The sequence below is a fragment of the Pinus tabuliformis genome, chromosome 7 (genome assembly GCF_031772625.1).
Source record: "Pinus tabuliformis cultivar Carrire ecotype Pingquan chromosome 7, CPIR1, whole genome shotgun sequence".
NCBI lineage: Eukaryota > Viridiplantae > Streptophyta > Pinopsida > Pinales > Pinaceae > Pinus > Pinus tabuliformis.
In genome coordinates, this window is record NC_142293.1 from 1,451,049,724 (window position 1) to 1,451,066,315 (window position 16,592).

A 16,592-nucleotide genomic window follows, 5' to 3' on the forward strand; every position below is an offset into this window, starting at 1 on the left:
CATTCCGGACTTCAAAAGTCCTTAAATACGGTATATTCCTCTATCGGGTCCATCCTCATCACTATTGCAAGTCGCTTCGGCCTTGCTCCTTTGTATTTTAAAAATACATTAAAAATTGGGAAAATAACGTGAAAAATGGCTCCCTCCGGACATCAAATATTATATATTTCCCTTCACGAACCCTTTCGGGTTTGGTTCTTATCGCATCGGCGTTGTTTCTTTGTATTTCATTAAATACTGAAATATGTGAAAATACATTAAAAAACGCCTTTCGGTGGATCTCAAAATCTATGCAATAATGTTATATAGCCATTGGGTTTGGCTAATCGCATCGCATACATGTATGGGTATAGGCCCCACTCCATAATGTTTCTCCGATTGCGATATCACAATGCGATTAGTCGCAATCACATATCGCGATAGCCCCAGGCCATTGTAAGCGCTCTATTGTGGTTGCCAATTGCGATTTGCCGATTAGATCTGGACTATTGATCGGCCAGATCTGATGGCTACTATGCCTTCACTTGTTTATGCCTCTGATACTCTGTTTTTCACTGTTTTTACGTGTTTTTGGCCTCTCGATAGTGTTTCTCCGCCATTCTAAGGGCTCTTCTGATGCGATTGTTTTGATATTTGGCTTGATTTTATGAGATTTTGAAGACTTAGAGAGCATATTTAGATCCATTTGGATCAGGACCTGATGTAATTATAGATGCGAGAGTAATATTTTTGAAGTCCGGCTTATGGCCAAAACAGAGCAAGAGGATATGTGGCCGTCGGAGCTAAAACATGGGATATTTCCGCTAAAAATAGCAGCATTGCACCTCAGGGGCTAACACTGGCTCCTTCTAGGGATGAAAGCCTCCTTGTGAGGTTTCAAGAATTGGAGACTATTGCCTTTCCAGTAACAACAGAAACAAACTTATTTCTAGTGTTCCATTAGGCATGGAGTTTATTTGCATAGAAAACAAAAACTGAAAAAACCTATTACTATATTAAGGCCTTAAAGCCTCATATGAAGTAAAGTTTCAAAAACCGCCCATTGACTGGGCCATCAAAAACACCTCCCCCCTCCAAATTGTGCAGAATGAAAGTATTATTCATCTGATCTTGAGCAATGACAAACAGCTCTGTCCATAAGGCATCAAATTTACCAAGGTTTCCCTTCTTTTCTCCCATTTGAGAACCCAGTCACCAACCTGAAAACTGTCCATGGCCCTATGAAAAGTAGCCCCAACATTCATTAGTCCAAAAGGCATCTTGAAGTACATGAAAGTGCCTTAGGGAGTAATGAAGGCGGTATTTTCCTAATCTTATAGATGTATAGCAATCTGATTGTAACCTAAAAATCCATCTAAGAAAGACATTACTCTAGCCCCTGAAACTTTTTGCAGCAAGTGTTCCATCTTAGGCAGGGGGTAGTTGTCTTTTTTAGAGAATTTGTTCAAATTCCTAAAGTCAACACAAAGCCTGATTTCCCCATTCTTCATTCTTACGACCACAAGGTTAGCTATCCACTTTGAATACATTAGAGGAACTATGATCTTGGCATCCAACAGCTTCTTGATTTTCTTTTCAATCAAAGGCAATAAGAGAGGGCTGATAGGTCTTAATTTCTGCTTAAAAGAGATAGTGTTCTTCTCCAGTGGAATCTTATGTTGAATGATGTTTGTGTCATAGATCTTAAGATCACTGTCCAGGAAAAAATACTAGCAAATTGTTTCATTCGGGTGCAATACTCAGAACTTTGGGTAGAAGACAAGTGGGTGGACAGATTTATGTACTTTGGATGGTCTAGACTCCCTATGTTATGTCTATGAATAGCAGACTCATTTTCTTTTTTGGCAGGCTTATAAGGTACATCATTATGATCAAACAACTTTTCTAGGGGCACCAATCCTTTGGGTATATGGTTACTAGGCAGCTGAATAATGCTATCTTGACCAATCTCATCCTTTAGCTTGGACTGGTTGCATTCTTCAATGGTTTCATTTTTTTCGTCAATGTGCATTTCAGAAAATTCATCAATGACCTGTAAAAACCTATTAATTTCATCATCATCTTCAAAAAATTTCCAGTATTTGACATTGTTAGGTAGAGATGGTCTATATTTCACCTGAACTTCATAAGTCAATTTAGGCAAGTGAGGAATAAATGTGCTAGCGAGGGAATCAACAAGCTTGTTCTTCATTCTAGGGATGTAAGAAATGTTGAAACTATTAAAAGAACCCTTGAGGTTCCATACCTCATCTCTGTATGCTTTCAGCCTTGGATGCTTTGCTTGGAAAGTTTTGTTGACCTGTTGAATGATGAGGTATACATCTCCAAATACCTTCAGTCCTTTGATGCCCATTTCTTTAGTAGAGTTTAAGCCCAATATCAAGGCTTCGTACTCTGCTATGTTGTTTGTGACCTGAAAAGTTAACTTGAAAGATAAATGAATGTATTCTCGTGTGGGGGACACAAGGACTACACCTACCCCTGCAGCTTCCTTAGAGCAAGCTCCATCAAATAACATGTCCCAAATTTGTGGGCCTTCTTCCTCTGTGATCTGGCAAACTGGTTTCCTAAGTTGCATGGAGGCCAACTGGGATTCTTCAATCTGAATAATACAGGCTCCAAAATCAGTGTTGACAGAATAAATGGGATGATTAGTGGGATTCCTTTCATCACTGATGATATAAGCTAGCTGAGCTTCTTTGTATAATCTCCTACTCTCACCTCCAAAAACTGGGACAGTAGCATAGGACAGATCACTTTGCAATGTTCCACCTAATCTCTTGATCCAGCCTCTAGAAAGAAACATCCCAAACTTGGGGGGTACATTTGCTACCACAATATCTATCATCATGCTCTTCATAGGTAGCTAAGACAAAGTAATGGATAGGTCTTTGATTAATCCCAAACATTTCACCTTTTTAGAGTCAAAAGAAAACAGGTCATGATAAGGCTTGGTAATGTCAAGACCCAACTCATCCATGATAGCCTTGGGCATTAGATTATGGCTGGCTCCTGTGTCCAGAAGGCAGTTTTGAAGGATTTTGTCATGAATAGTCAAAGAGACATAGAATGATGAGGAGCTGTCATCACAATTTTCAATCATTGGGCTAAGAACAACAGTTGGTTTGTCGTCTTGCAGATTTACATAGTCATTGGAGGCTTGGATGGCTTTAGGCTCAAGGGCCTCGAGAATAGATCTCTTGAAGGACTCATTCTTCACTAGTTCAATTAGAGGTATAGGTATGCTTAGCTTCTGAATTTTTGATTCAAAACTGAAAGGAGAAGGAGACTTGTCAAGGCCCCTTACCTCGTGAGCTAGAGCTTTGAGGATGATGGGATCAACTGTCGGTCCTTTCTACTTTTTAGCTTGTTGCATTGCAGGGACAACAACTCCCTAAATAGGAGTTTCCTTTGCATTATTCATCTTCGACCTCAGATCATATCTGTGTTGATCATCAGTTTTCAAAACAGCTCCACCATCTCACTCTTGGCTGATCTGGTCATTTAATAATGACTTTTCATAGGCAGCTAAGGTCAAAAAGGAGGCACTGCCTTTGTCTTCTATACAATGGATCTCATCATCTTCTTCAAACTGCTCTTCTTCCATGACTACGTTCTGGAAAGGGGTCTTCACCCTTTGGTCTTCATTGGCATCTTTGCTTCTTTGTAGAATCTGCAACGGCTCACTAGCTCTTCTATATGGATTTGGGTTTCTAGGAGCAAAGGTATTAGGAACTCTTCCTTTCCCAAGGTGTTGCTCAACCTTTAATTTGGAGATTTCAGATGCTAATGACTCTATCATCTTGGTCATTTTATCTATCTTGGGATCTGAAGATGATGAAGATTCGCCCCTCTGTCTCCTCCCATCAACATTCCCCTTGAGCTTCTCTACAGCCATGATGTTTGGTTCTACTTCCAAGGCTGCATCTTGCATATCAGCCAAGGTAGCACATCGTCTCTCCCTCAACAGTAGACAGAAGTCAGAATCAAAATCATTGGCATAGGTGAGTTTAGCAGAGGTAGTGGTGGGTTTTACTTCAACTAGTATCTTGTTGTACATGTGGTTAAACCTCTTATTAAAATCAGACAACAACTCATAATTTTCCCTCTTTAAGTTGCCAAACTCGATGTGGTAGTAGATTAGATCCTTCTTATCCCCCCAATGCTTTAGGAATACATCATCTAAAGCCTCAATATCTTCTATATACCTTAGGGTCAGTTCTCTAAACCATTTTCTAGCCTCTCCATCTATGCTTTCGACAAAGACTCTCATCCACACATCATCTTCACTAGTGTCCAGGTTATCATCATAGCTATTGAATGATTCAAGATGTTCTTCAGTTGTAACACCTTCAATACCAGTGAACTTAGGCATATACTTATGATATTCTCCAGTAGGCATGGCATTCAAAGGAGTGGGCAGTACTAGAGTTCCATACCTAACAGCTATGATACTTTCCATTTTGGTAGGTGCTTGTGGTCCTGCCATAGTTGTGGTGGCTATAAGGGTACTGGAAATCTGAATGATAGGGGGTTGAGGAGTGACTGATAGGACTAAAAGAGTATGATGGATAGGAGGAGAGGTTTCCTTTGGGCTTGCAACAAAAGGAGAACCAAAGAATAAGGAGCTCTATGAGTCTCTGAGATTTTTTTCTTCACTACTAGTATTAGATGCCATACTCTCAACATGTATTTGTTCTATTACAGGATTTTCTTGAAGAGATATAGAATATTGTTTAGAGCTACCTGAACCTAATGCTCCTTTCTACAACGCCTTTCTTTCTTTGATGATTTTTTCAGGGTCAGGTACTGGGTTAGCTAGTGGCTTCTGAGGATTTCTCCTAGTATGCCTCACAAACTGAGCTAGCACTATGGAGTGGAGTCTCCAAGAGGTTCGTCCTCCAGTAGAGTCGCCATATAGATGATTACAATTGAAAATTGTCTAGACTTTGTCTATCATCAAAGTTGGATTTGTGTCATCCCCTAGGGAAGCTAAGCTTCAGTCTCCTCTCCCTGGCAATGGCGCCAATTATGTTAGCACTCCAGGAAGCTCTCCTAGGTTGTAGCTCAGAGATTCCTGGTAACATATAAATATTCAATATCGTTCTGGGAACTATTGGAATGGATGATGGTTTGGATAAAGTCAAATGACTGTTTCAACTCTATTTTCACTCAAGACATGCATGAACACCCTTAGCTTGACAAGGCTTTAGACCACTAATGCTCAATAGTTTATAGATTCAGTGAATAGATGGAGAATCCTAACTGTACCAGTAGATACGTACATAAACACATATGAATGGCTAGCTACATAAAGTAAATGAAGCTTGCAAATCTAATTTATCAATGCAGAGATAAGATGACAATTATTTGGCATTAGATACAGAAGAAAACGTGAATAACCTATTCAAGTGCAAGCTTAGAACTGAGGAGAAAATGGGAATTGAACATGTAATAGCAAAAGAAGCTTGTGTTACTGGAATGAAGATGAGATGCTAAAGGAACAGAGTATCCACAGTCTCCAAAAGTTGAACCCCTGCTACTCTAAACTTTCAACCATTTATAGGCCTTTTACAATGCCCTCGAACCCTCTGAGACTCGAGCGGTCTTAATCTATCCCCTTTGTCTTTTTAACTACTTGATGCCTTGACTAGACACACATGAGCTCATAGGTCTCTTTTTCTAACAGCATAGTAACCAAATTCTGGTAATTTTGCTGCACTGTCAGCTAGCTCGCTCGTGCCAGTGATGCTCCATGATTTTTGTTGGTTCGACTGCATTGTACTGTGGCCTTTTTCCCCTTTTTGGTTTTCTGTCTCCCAGCCTCTATCCGATAGAATCCCTCTTATAGCATTAGCAATCATTGCTAAATGCTTCTAAGGATGGTGGCCACTTGTATTGTAACAAAATGGGTCTTCGGGCCTTTGAAATCCTTTCGAATACTAAAAATGATTGTTTTCTATTTTACATAGAGAAATGCTGCAACACTGTGAAATTCCGCCAAAAATATGTTCATTCCAGACTTTAAAAGTCCTTAAATACAGTCTATTCCTCTATCGGGTCCATTCTCATCGCTATCACAAGTCGCTTCGGCCTTGCTCCTTTGTATTTTAAAAATACGTTAAAAATCGGGAAAATAATGTGAAAATTAGCTCCCTCTGCACTTCAAATGTTATATATTTCCCTTCACAAACCCTTTCGGATCTAGGTCTTATCACATCGGCGTTGTTTCTTTGTATTTCGTTAAATAACGAAATATGTGAAAATACATTAAAAAGTGCCTTTCGGTAGATCTCAAAATCTATGCAATAATGTTTATATATCCATCGGGTCTGGCTAATCGCATCACATACATGTATGGGTATAGGCCCCGCTCGATAATGTTTCTCCGAATGGGATATCGCGATGCGATTAGTCGCAATCACATATCGTGATAGCCCTAGGCCGTTGTAAGCACTCTGCTGTGGTTTCTGATCAGATTTGGACCGTTGATCGGCCAGATCTGACAGCTACTGTACCTTCACTTGTTTATGCCTCCGATACTCTGTTTTTCACTATTTTTATGTGTTGTTGGCCTCCCAATAGTGTTTCTTCGCCATTCTAAGGGTTGCTCTCATGTGATTGTTTTGATCTTTGGCATGATTTTACGAGATTTTGAAGACTTAGAGAGCATATTTGGATCCATTTGGATCAGGACCCGATGTAATTATAGATGCGAGAGTAATATTTTTGAAGTCCGGCTTGAGGCCAAAACGGAGCAAGAGGAGACGTGGCCATCGGAGCTAAAACAGGGCATATTTCCGCTAAAAATAGCAGCACTGCACCTCAGGGGCTAACAGGTCCTTTGTTCATGTCAATTTGAGAAGGTCCCCATTCACTTCTTGCTAGTGGGTCTTACTCTTATCGAATACGACCAATTGCTCTGAGGGCAGATCTAGAGCCGCACCATGGCCCTATTTTCATTATTGGTAGGTCACCTTGTGCTCAACATCAATCAGTATGATCCAGGTGGATATTGGTGGCCACCTACCAAGTCCACCTGGACCCCCACCATTGTTTCTCTTAGCATTTTCAGTTTCCTTAATTGTAGCACAACTTACTATTTTTAGCAGTTTTTCGGGTCCTGAACTTCCAGAGCTATTTTGAGGCCCTAAACGACGTTTTTTGGGAAATCTAGGGCCTCCCAAAGTGGTAGTGCTCGGATAGATCTTTTTAACGAGCTATTGTACGCGTCAAACGGAGATCGTATGCCAAAGTTACGACCTCGGGAAGTTGGTCTACCAATTTACCCAAACGGGGCCCACAGTTTGGCGTTTCATCTTCTAGGGTTAGGTTTTGGAATGTTAAGGGTTTTCCATTGTTTCTCAACAATAAATAGGCCTTTGAGCCTCATTGTAACACAGTTCAGAGGCATGTAGCCACCACATCTCTTCTCAGAGATAAGCTACCATCGCCCTAGCTAGTTTATTTCCATTACTGTTTGTAAGCATATTTCAGTATTTTACATTAATGAAATGAAGTATTATTTCCGCTGCATATCTATGTTTATGGTTATCTCTATAATTTGTTGCGTTCCTGTTTAAAGTCTGGATCAGTGGTATCAGAGCGGTCTGCTTTTTCTTTGTTTTTCTTTGCATGTCCCCAACAAGGTTGGGATATAAGGAGTTAGGGCTTGAACTGGTCGAACCTTTGCAAGACCAGCCTCGCAAATCCCGACGGCCTCCCATGGCGGATGAGAAGAAATACGAGGGGGCAGGATATCCTATCAAAATCTTGCTCGAAGAATCCCTCGAGCAACAATGGAACGCGATGATGGATAGCTTTGCCCAGATCCTTCAGCGGCTACCCAGAAGCGACGCATCAGCTTCCAGCAGCTACTCTGGAAACGCCACGCCCTTTAAGGTACAAGTTAATTTTGAAATCCCCATATTCGAGGGTCAGATAAACGCAGATGTCGTAGATAAATGGTTAAATCTGCTAGAAGGTTATTTTTCTGTTCATGAATTTTCGAGTCAGGAAAAGATTGTTTTCGCTCTTCTCAAAGCAGCCCCCCACGTCAAGGACTGGTGGGAAACCTACTGCGAGCAGAAGGATGAAAGTACTGGCTCACTATCTTCAGCCGCACCCACCTGGAATTCATTCCAGGATGCCATTAAGGAGTAGTACTACCCTGTCGGGAGCTATGAGGATGAATACATAAAGTGGACCACGCTACGGCAGGGAAGGGACCAAGACGTGCCAGAGTTCACCAATCTTTTCCATACCCTTCGCACAAAGTTGGGTATCAAGGATTTGGAGCAGCATTTGATACTCGAATACCGTCGTTGCCTGCACAAGTACATCCAGGAAGAAATACAATTCCTGAACATCTCCTCGCTCAGCACAGCATACCGATATGCAGTCAAGGTCGAGCAGAAGTTTAAACAAAAGAAGCGAGACTTTGGATCTGCAAATGCAAAGTAGGGGAAAGGTGCCCCTAAACCACAGAACAAAGGACAAAGCCAAGGCGGGGCAGCCCAAGACAACCCGCCGAAGCTGCAAACAAAGAACAGCGCCGCGAAGCCGAAAAAGGACACGAGAAAATGGTGTGAGTTCCATAAGAGCTCCACTCACAACACAAGTGAGTGCCGGGCCAAGTAGTCACTGGTGGCTGAGCTAAAGGTTTCAGAATCAGATGCATGTTCCGACTCTGAGTCAGAACCTAACAAGGGGAATGACAAAGGGAAGCAGATCATTGATGCGGATCCCAACTCCACTGTTGCTACCGCCAAGATCCAGAGAAATGAACCCGAAGATCCAGAGGAGGAGGAGCGTCTCTTCCACTCCTAGATGTGGGTAAAGGGCTCCCTGCTACAGTTCATTATTGATAGTGGGAGCCAAAAGAACCTCATTTCGGTAGAGGTCGTGAAGCGGTTGGGCTTACCGACCACAACACATCTACAACCGTACACCATCGGGTGGCTTCACCAAGGACGAGATCTTCGCGTGAGCCAGCAGTGTCGCCTTCCATACAACATCAAGCCCTTCACGGATGAGGTATTGTGTGACATTGCTCCCCTCGAAGTTTGTGATGTATTATTAGGACAGCCATACTTGTGGAAGCGACATGCTATGTATGAATCAAGGCCCATGCTGTTATTATTACATTGGGAAATAAGTTGTACAGGATACCAGAGGTAGCACCACCTACCGCCATCTCTTTGGTTACTGCAAAACAATGCAGTAAGCTCATTTCCAAAACCGGGAAATTTGTTTTCCTGATGATATGCCCTCAAGGAAAGAAGAAGACGGTGGCCGCGGCCTCCAGACAGGGCCCCTCCGCACGACAACTACAGATGGACAAGGTCGTGGAGGAGTACGAGGACATATTCACCTCCCCGCAGGGGTTCCTTTGCACTGTTAGGTCAAGCACTCCATTGATCTGACCCCAGGTGCACCGCTACCCAATGGACCAATTTATCGGTGCTCTGTTCTGGAGAACGATGAAATCAAGAGGCAGATTCAGCAACTCCTGTAGAAAGGTCATAACCGTCCGAGTTCATCGCCTTGTGGGAGCCCGATCGTGTTGGTACCGAAGAAGGATGGGACGTGGAGACTCTGTATTGACTATCAGACGCTGAACAAGATCACTGTCCGTAATAGGTACCCGATCCCGCGGATTGATGACCTCCTGGACCAACTAAAGGGGGTGAAATATTTCAGCAAGATCGATCGAAAGTCAGGATATCACCAGGTACCAATCGAACCCTCTGATGTGTGGAAGACTGCCTTCAAATCCAAGGAGGGCCTTTTCGAATGGTTGGTTATGCCTTTCGGATTGACGAATGCTCCTGCAACCTTCATGAGGCTAATGGATGACATCTTGCGGCCATTCACCAACTCATTTGTAGTAGTATACTTGGATGACATTCTGATCTTCAGCCAGAGTTGGGAAGAGCACCTCCACCACATCCGACAGGTTCTCCAAACATTGCAGCAACACAAGCTATGTGCCAATTTGGAGAAATGCACTTTTGGCATGACCTAGGTTTAGTATCTGGGATACATCATTGATGAACAGGGGGTGCATGTGGATCCAGCCAAGATCCAAGTCATTCGAGATTGGCCATCTCCAACCACTCTAACAGAGCTCCACAGCTTTCTAGGTCTTGCCAACTTCTATCGTAGGTTCGTGTTAGGGTTTTCTCATATTACTTGGCCCTTGAGTCAAGTCACCAAGGGAGGAGCGAAAGCAAAATTCTTTTGGTCTGAATCTCAACAGAAGGCATTCATAGAGTTGAAGGATCGCCTCTGCACGGCACCAGTGCTTGCGTTACCAGATTTACAACAACCATTTGAAGTCGAGACAGATGCCTCTGACTATGCTATTGGGGCAGTCCTTACTCAACATGGACATCCAGTGGCATATCACAGTGAAACACTTTCAGACACAGTCCGGAAGTACCCCACTTATGATAAAGAGATGTATTCCATTGTGCAGGCCTGCCGACAATGGAAGCATTACATTTTGGGGAAGGAAATGGTCATCCACACAGACCACTGACCCCTGCAGTTCATACAGACCCAAGGGAAATTGCAGAATGATCGCCATCAGAAGCGGTCTACATACCTGCAACAGTTCCACTTGAATATCAAGTATAAGAAGGGCAACACCAATAATGTTGCAGATTGCTTCAGTCGACCACCGATCATGGCGTTAACCACCGTGCTCAACTCTTGTGGGCACAAGACTTCTGATTGGCCACTTCTCTACAAAAGCGACCCAGAATTCGGCCACACATACCAGACACTCTTGGAGGGTCGGCATGTTCCAGATTTTCACCTCCAGGATGCCCTGTTATGCCACCTGGGTCACCTTTGTGTTCCTTCAAGCGAGCGTGCCAAGATGATTTGGGAAGCACACTACAGTCGGGCTGCTGGGCATTTCGGGGTCGAGAAAACAGTGGAAGTGCTGCAAAATTATTTCTATTGGCCGAATCTTCGATAGGATGTTGGGAAGTACATCGGATCATGTACTGCCCGTGCTATTGCCAAACCGACCATCAAGAAGCACAACCTCTATACCCCGTTGCGTACCCCTAGTCAACCTTGGGAATCCATCTCCATGGATTACATGTCAGGCCTTCCTTCCACTAAGCATGGAAATGACTGTGTTTTTGTGGTCATCAACAGGTTCTCGAAGATGGCCATTATGGCGGCCTACAAGAAGAATATCACAGCAGAAGCCACTGCTAAACTCTTCTTTGAACGAGTATGGGTGCACTTTGGGATCCCACAGTCTATCATCTTAGATCGGGACAGTCGGTTCCTCAGCACATTTTGGTCCAGTCTCTGGTCAATGCTGGACACCAAACTCATGAAGTCCACAGCCTTCCATCCTCAAACTGATGGCCAGACAGAGGTTGTCAATAGGATGATTGTGCACATTCTGCGCATGTATAACTCAAAGCATCCATGCACATGGGACGAGAGCCTCCCCTATGTTCAGCACAGCTACAACCGAGCTCTTCACAGCTCCACTGGCCATAGCCCTTTTCAGGTGGGTTTGGGATTCTAGCCACTATGCCCCATTGATGTGGCCATGCCACTTGCAGCTACTCACATAAATTCAGCTCATGTCCAGTCCAAAACAGATAAGGCCACCAGCTTCATTGAGCGCATCCAACATATTCGCCAGCAGGTCCATGACATTCTGGAGAAATCAAATTCCAAGTACAAGCAGCGACATGATCAACATCGGGTGCCACACAAGTTTCAGGTGGGCGACAAAGTCTGGTTGCATTTGCAAAAGGAACGCCTTACTGGAGCCTATCGGAAACTGAGACCACTCCGATATGGTCCTTACACCATTACTAAGGCTGTGGGAGACAATGCATTTGAGCTCAGCATCCCCCCATTCCTTGGCCTGCACCCAATGTTCAATGTGGACCGCCTTCGGCCATACTTTCCACCATTGCTAGACACATCCGACATTGCAGAATAGCTCACACCCACAGAATTAAATCCAGATTGCATGGAACAAGCTGCAACTGATCGGATTATGGACACACAGATCATGAACACTCGCCAACAGAATATCCAACTGTATTGAGTTGTCAAAGCAGGCCAACTCCTTCACCAGGGCAAGTGGCTCACCAGGGAACAAGTTCAACAAAAGTTTCCTCATCTCATGGAGGAACTCAACGCAATGGGGACCATTGCTTCCTAAGGGGGGAGGAATGATCCAGGTGGATATTGGTGGCCACCTGCCAAGTCCACCTGGACCCCCACCATTGTTTCTCTCACCATTTTCAGTTTCCTTAATTGTAGCACAACTTACTATTTTTAGCAGTTTTTCGGGTCCTGAACTTATAGAGCCATTTTGAGGCCCTAAACGACGTTTTTTGGGAAATCTGGGGCCTCCCAAAGTGGTAGTGCTCGGATAGATCTTTCTAACGAGCTATTTTACGCGTCAAACGGAGATCGTATGCCAAAGTTACGACTCCGGGAAGTTGGTGTACCAATTTACCCAAACGGGGCCCACAGTTTGGTGTTTCATCTTCTAGGGTTAGGTTTTGGAATGTTAAGGGTTTTCCATTGTTTCTCAACAATAAATAGGCCTTCGAGCCTCATTGTAACACAGTTCAGAGGCATGTAGCCACCACATCTCTTCTCAGAGATAAGCTACCATCGCCCTAGCTATTTTATTTCCATTACTATTTGTAAGCATATTTCAGTATTTTACATTAATGAAATGAAGTATTATTTCCGCTGCATATCTGTGTTTATGGTTATCTCTGTAATTTGTTGCGTTCCTGTTTAAAGTCTGGATCAGTATCATGGGTCTTTGACTGAGTGGTTTCCCTTGTGTTCGACATCAACTTTCATTATCACACAATGGGATTCGTGTAGTGCCTTGGTTTCCATTTGACCCTGTTATCATTTAGATTTTCCTTAGAAGTTATTTAAAAGAAGGAAAGGATCTAAGGTAACTAAAAACCAATCTTTTAAGTATAGATCCTAGCCAATCTACACCCAGAGAGGGCTCTCTCTTTATAATTTAGAGTTTTTTTGATATGATATTCGGCTAGTTATTAATGCTTAAGGAATTTTTTTGATTTGTTTGGTGGAATTAAGGAAACATATGGGAAAAGTAGGTATTTAGGTCATTGGGCTATGGTGTCAAGTAGGAAAGGTTTATCATGACTTGACTAATCACTGAGGTAAGAGTTCACAAGGCAAGCTAGCACAACAAGGACAAATCTGAAGGCTTCAATGGATGAAAATCTTAACTAGGGCCAAGGGCAATGAAGAATCCTTAACAAGGATTAAGATGAAGAAGGGAGGCTTGGAAAATAGCAAGGGAAATTAAGAATCCTGTACTAAGGGCAGATAGAGGGAAAGAATTACAGAAGTAAGAGAGCAACTAAGAATTCTCAAACTTAAGCAATTTAGTAGAAAACATTAAATAAGCAAACAGTTAAAACAAAGAGCACTTAAGCTATTTTTGATGATAGTATTCCTTGTTTGCTTTTAATAATTATAAGAAACACATATGATATTTCATAACATAAAGGAAAACAATATTCAAACTCAGAGAAGTGATACTTATTTGTTTCCCACAGTGCACATGAATTGAGTGAAATGTCCTTAGCTTTATTTAATCCAGTAAACTAGTCCAGCCTTGATTACAATAGCCTTTTTAGCTCAAAACAAAAGTCTGCAGAAATGCTTTTTAATCCACCCAAAATACTTCAAATGAAGAAGTATTTATACTAATTCTAAACTGAAATATCTTGAAGAAATATCAAGATTGGTTTTACAAATATCCCAAACTATTTTACATTAATAGAACTTAAATAAAGGACACTCAAAACTAATGAATCTACTTGGAACTATTTTTATGGATTTATGGTGACAAATAAGAGAAATTCGAATTTGATAGCAACTCTTAGGTGATGATGAGGCTTCCAAATCACTAACTGCCTCCTTCCTTTGTGTATTCTACCCCAGAAATTCTGCAAACTTAGGGTCCAATGATACGCTTGTATATCTTAATCCGAGCTAGATATGTAAAAATTGAAAGAGGTTATTTTAGATAAGAATGTTTTTGAGATAAACCTCTCTTAGTTTCCCAAACTTTAGCACCCGTTGTTCACAATATTCTCTGCAAAAAGATTTCAAAACCAGGACTTTGCACAAACTGAAAAATAGGCCGTGAAGACATGCACTTATCTCACGTTTGGTAATACATGTGTAAAAAGTGAGATAGGTTTTTGTAGATTGGCCTATTAGAAACAAAAAATTCCTCCAGTTTCTCAAAATAATTCTCGGATTGGTCACAATAGTTTCTGCAAAACTATGACTTAAACAGGAAATTTCTGAAGAATATACCATTTCTGCTCTGATTTCATCTTTTAACCTTAAATTTATTTTAACTGTTTTTCAATTTTACTTTGGATAAACTTCATTGTTGTTGGTGAAAGTGTTTTCACCTCTGTTTAACCCTTACTGCCTCCATGTTTACTTTTACTGCTCTGTTTTTTCATCTGTCTTCACTTTGACATGAATCTATATGCTATGCTTTGTAACTGTCTTCCCTGTTATTTATCTTCATGCTAGCTGATTTACTTGACTTGGTCTTCAATCTGATACTCTTTAACCCTGATACACTTTAATTGTTCGTTACTGTGTCATTTTACCTTCACTGTATATTTTAGGTTTTTACTATCTGTTTCAATAAATACTTTTATTTTTGTGTATATCAACATCAGGTAGTGGATATAGGTTAAGTACATTCATATTTTGTTCACTTGTCTTATAACTATATTCTCTGTCTAGTCGCTCTGTTTTGATTGTCAATGCTCTGTGTAGTTGTTTTCTTCTTTGTTTCCTTGTATAATTGTGTTCATCTTCTGAGCACAAGTTCTGAATAAGGTTTTCTATTGATTCTTGGAATAAACTAGTTATGTGACTAGTATCAAAAATGTTTATCCAAGATCTTATCTTAGTTTGATAACCTAAAAAAATTCAATATTATTTAAGAGAACACAGGTCTTCATGAAGGGTGCTTAATGGATCTCTAGCACAGGGATGACTGGGAAAGGGGTCACAATAGGGTTTTGGACAGAAAACAGATGGTGAAATCATGTTGCAAAGGTTTAGGGAGGCGCTGGAGGGTTTCATAGGTTTACACAGTCGAACAGGTGAAAACCATGAAAACACAGGTTTTCACGTTATAAGGTTTAACGGGTAGATTTTCGAAATATGGCGCGAAATTCAATTAAATGAATGGATGGGCGGTTTATCGAAATGGCGGGGAAGTGGTATTGAAGGGCCATCACACCACTTATGAGGCATGGGTAGTTTTGAGGGAAGGCCGCCCGATGCCATTCATCGGGCGCCACGTAGTGGTGCAGTGAACAGTGAAACCACTTACATTGGGCGGGTAAAGGCTGGCCTTCGGAGGCTACCCAATATGAGTGTCGATTGTTGGATCTAAAGGGGTCAGATTGCACGGTGATCGGTGGGGATGATTTGGTCGGAGATTTAATGGAGGGGCCCGACGGGGTTTTAATGAGCAGAAGGATTTAATTAACTGTGAATTAAGGAGGCTTAATGACGTCGGGGGTGATTTGATTGGTGGGGATAGATTATTAATTAATCACTGATTGATTAATTAACCTCTTTAATTAGGTAGTGGGTCATGGTTATTAATTAGCTGCTAATCAACTTAATTAATCCCTTTAATAAGTTCATTAATAAGGTTTATATTTCAAACCTTGGGGCGGGATATTAACTTATGGGTTTTAATAAAATATACAAGAAAGGGTTTATTTTTGGGAGTTAATAAATATAATTAAAATTAGTAGTTAATATGAAATGAAAGTGGAACCATGGATTAGTATAATGTGTTTGAAATTTATTTACACTTTCACATTTAAAAATTATAACTTAGGCTAAACGCATATTTGTGGGTTTTTGTGGAAAAAAGGGGTTTTATGTAGGATTAATCATTTTCCCTAGGCAACTGGTGATTTCACCTTAGGAAAAAGGATTTTTAGGTGAAATGAATGTATTATGGAGGGAGTGAATGTTGGTAAGGGGGTTTTAGTACTTAGACCCTATAAGTTATTGGGCCGAGGGTCCAGTCCCTCCAGAAGTTAGAGAAATGTTCTAAGCCCCTTTAACTTAAGGTTTTAGGTACTTTTGACTTTTTTTATGGGAAATTAATAAATTAAAGCTAAAATGAAAGGGGAAATTAATCATTTGACTTTGTAAATGTTTCATTGTCATCCACACTCTTAGCAACTTGAGGATGAAAGTAAATGATATGAATTTATCCAATCAATCACCATAATTCTGTAACCATCTAACTACTTACCCATCTAATCATCCTACCATTTTTTCTACTCTTTATTAGGGTGCACTTAAGCTGGCAAACCCTTATCAAACATTTTTCTTCTCTTTTACAATAGAACTCTATCTAAGGCTATCCTTATTACATCCAAGGGCTCAGATTAAACTGTTGAGCTCCTTTTTATTTACTCTACCTATCTACTTATCTACCAAGATTACACAGTTTGGTCATATTTTATTCTCTGTCTCTAAGC